A 3,830-nucleotide genomic window follows, 5' to 3' on the forward strand; every position below is an offset into this window, starting at 1 on the left:
CCCCGATAGTTATCCTCTCACTTGTTGGCCAGGCTTTGTCCTGCCAGCCAGGGAAAGGAGGCAGCTGGGCTGGGGAGGAGGCAGCACCCCAGGTGGCCCCTCAGTGGATGGGCCAGGCCAGGCTGACAGAATCACAGGGCCGCTCTGACCTCTGGAGCCACGTCACGAATCCAAGAAGTGTTGGGGCCAACTGCCGCATCCGGCAATTGGCTATACTCTGTGACCTGCACGGAGAGATTAAACCCGAGTAAGGGCGACAGGAGATTAGAAATAAAAGAAGACACAAGACACAAAATGAGAATAGTAAAGTTGGGACCAGGTGGGACACAGCACTCTTATAGAGATACTGTGACTCTGACTTAGGCTCAGCCCGTTTATTATATACACAAATCAAAGGAGGTACTAGGGGTAAGGAAAAGACTGACATTTGGTGTTAGTGATGCATGTAGTAAGTGGGACTTTATCAGAAGAATGTAGTTGCTAGGGAAACAGAGATAGGGCAGCTAGATGTTTATGCAGACTAAACTGAAGGCCTTGGCTGCGTACAAGGAAAGACTTTGCAAATTCCTTGCTTCCTAAGGTGGTAGGCTTTGCAAGTTCCTCAGGGGGCTGCCTGACCTGGGAGCAGCCCAATCTTCTGGACCATAACTGTTCAGTTGCAGTCCTTCGGTTAAACTGCCCCCAATTCTGAGACCTTCGGGGTCAACAAAGAAGAACTGGGGGTCAGGGAGGCTGCTGACCCTTCAGAGGAAGGGCTCCCTCAGGGGCATGCAGGCCTACTAGAGCCCATGGACAAGGACATAGCCACAGAGGGCTAGAGCTGAGAGTTAAGCATCCAGCTGATATGAAGTGAGAGGATATGCACATCAATGCCTAAACTTGCAGATAGTGCCCATTTGACCTAGCCTGAATGACTTGATAATCAGAACTAGACTAGAGGAAGATTAAAATACATATATATATATATATATAGATAGATAGATAGATAGATAGATAAAGGAAACAAGTGTAAATTGCTACAATTAGATGAACTTGATCTATACTTATGGATGCAGTAGGTCAAAATACCAACTGCGAGGGAAGGAGTATTCACATCTGTACACAGGGTAGATAGGGATGGGCAACTTAGACATTGGCTACCTAAAATGAGGGGGCGATAAAGGTATGAAGTGGCTGGCTTACAAGGTTTCACGAGGGAGTTTTGTTTAAGAGTGTGCAGGCGAAAGTAGAGTTCCCACAGAATAGTTTTCATCTTGTCTAGATGGGTCTGGTGAAAAGAGATGGGTGTAAGATTCTTATGATTCAATAGTAATTGTATTCAATAGTAATTCAATAGTTGTTGTTGTTGTTAAGTGCCTTTGAGTCGGAGCCGACCCATAGCGACCCTGTACAGGGTTTCCGAGGGTGTAAATCCTTACGGGAGTAGAAAGCCTCATCTTTCTCCCGCGGAGCGGCTGGTATTTTCGAACCGCTGACCTTAAGGTTCGCAGCCCGATTCGTAACCACTACGCTACCAGAGCATCATGACTAATTGTGACTGTCACAACTGTCAAGGTAGAAGTTTTGTAACAAAAACAAGGGAGTAGTTAATCTTATAGTCCAGAAACAGAGGATCCTAGGGCCATCAAGGGAGAAAAGCAAAGTGGAATGTGGGACCCTATCCAGAGAAGCAGTGACACCAGAGATGGAAGCAGAGAAGAGAACATGGAGAGAGGGAGCAGCTGAGGACTCTAGACTCAGGCAAAGAGAGGGGGACTGAGTGCTGGCGGCCAGGAGGCAGGCTTGCAGAATGTGCCTTTTGGTTGTTTAAGTGATTATATATTCCTGAGTGTTTTTGTGTACATCCCCTCTGCACCCCAAGTTGTTGTTTTTTTTTTTAAAAAAAACACACTTTTTATTATAAATTGGGTAAATGTTTACAAAGCAGATCAGTTTTCCATCCAAAAATTCTTAAACATTTTGTCCATGGTATTTCTTGCTGTACTCAAAATGTAATTTCAGTTATCATACTTGCTCCCTATGTTTCTGGGTTCGTTCCTCCTAACCCTTTTGAACTTTGTCCTTGAACTCATGCCATTTTTATCTCAAATAGTTGATTATTCTAAGCAATGCATACCTTCCTTTTGTTTTTGTTCCCCTATAGACCTATCTGTTTGGCTGAAAACTGAGCCATAGAAGTGATCTCAGTTCTAGACCTAAAATGGTGGTTCAGGGCCACAGTCTCAGAGGTTTCACTAATTTTTAACAGACTAGTAGGCCTGATCTCTTCTGTGATTTTGAGCTCCTCATGTTTCTCCTTCTCTATCCAGGACCTTCTAATGTGACCTTGTTCGGGTCAGCAGTGGCAGCTGGACATCATGTAGTTTTCTTCTGGTCTCAGAAGGTTTATGTGGTCCATTATTGTTGTTGTTGTTGTTATGTGCCGTCGCGTTGGTTCCGACCCATAGCGACCCTATACAGGGTTTCCGAGGGTGTAAATCTTTACAGGAGTAGAAAGCCTCATCTTTCTCCTGCGGAGCAGCTGGTAGTTTTGAACTGCTGACCTTAAGGTTCGCAGCCCGATTCGTAACCACTACGCTACTAGAGCTCCTTATGTGGTCCATTAGTTAGTCCTTTTGAACTTACCCTTGGTTGGCGATTAAGGATGTTTTATTTCATACTCTGCTGTTGAGTCTCAGGCTGGTAGTGATGAATCCATGTCTCTTCACCAATAACAATTTTTTAAAAGAAACTATGTTCCTTTAAGTATCAGTTAAAATTTTGTTTGCAGATATCCAAACGCTTCTGTTTATGCTGTTCTGTGAGTTGTTTCAGTACCCATCTCGGACGAAGTTTTTGAAACCCAAGTCTACCATGGATTATTTCAGAGGCAGAGCCATGGCTCATTTGCAAATGATTTGCCATATAATCTACTGTAATTTGTCTGTTCGACAGATTCTTCTCATATGTGTGCTTAGTGTTGTCATTAGCCGTGGTCGTGGATGGACGTTTTAATATAACCAGATGCAGATAATTTTAAACTCACCTTCATATATGAGTTTTTATCAAGAAAGGGAATTTGATTTTATCAAATACCTTTTTGACGTCGCCTGAGATGATCATGTGGCTCTTTTCCTTTGTTCTATTAATGTGGTATAGTATGTTGATTGAGTTTCTAATGTTGAACCAGTTTGCATTCCTGGAATAAATCCTATACAAAAATATTATGTGTGTGTGTGTGTGTGTATTGTTAAGTAACATGGAGTCGATTCCAACTCATAGTGACCCTGCACAGGGTTTCCGAGGCTGTAAATCTTTATGGGAGCAGAAAGCTTCATCTTTCTCCTGTGGAACAGCTGGTAGTTTCAAACTGCTGACCTGAGATAATCATTACGCTACCAGAGCTCACATACACAAGAATATATATGTGTGATGTGTGTGTATTTATGTATATATGTGTTATTATGAATAGTCATCAAATTGGTTCCAACTCATAGTGACTCTGTTGAGGAGGATCTGATAGGGTTTCATAGTGACCCTGTTTTTTTTGAGGAGGATCTGATAGGGTTTCATAGTGACCCTGTTTTTGAAGGGGATCTGATAGGGTTTCATAGTGACCCTGTTTTTGAAGGGGATCTGATAGGGTTTCATAGTGACCCTGTTTTTGAGGGGGATCTGATAGGGTTTCATAGTGACCCTGTTTTTGAGTGGGACCTGATAGGGTTTCATAGTGACCCTGTTTTTGAGGGGGATCTGATAGGCTTTCATAGTGACTCTGTTTTTGAGGGGGATCTGATAGGGTTTATAGTGACCCTGTTTTTGAGGAGGATCTGATAGGGTTTCATAGTGAC

The 3,830-nt window shown here is 43.1% G+C and overlaps 1 pseudogene; it reads left to right on the plus strand.

The window, feature by feature from the left end:
- The window catches only part of LOC102819231, a 59,626-nt pseudogene that overhangs the window by 32,662 nt on the left and 23,134 nt on the right, over positions 1-3,830 (plus strand).

This window comes from Chrysochloris asiatica, unplaced genomic scaffold (genome assembly GCF_000296735.1).
Source record: "Chrysochloris asiatica unplaced genomic scaffold, ChrAsi1.0 scaffold00037, whole genome shotgun sequence".
In the NCBI taxonomy this organism is placed as follows: Eukaryota; Metazoa; Chordata; class Mammalia; order Afrosoricida; family Chrysochloridae; genus Chrysochloris; species Chrysochloris asiatica.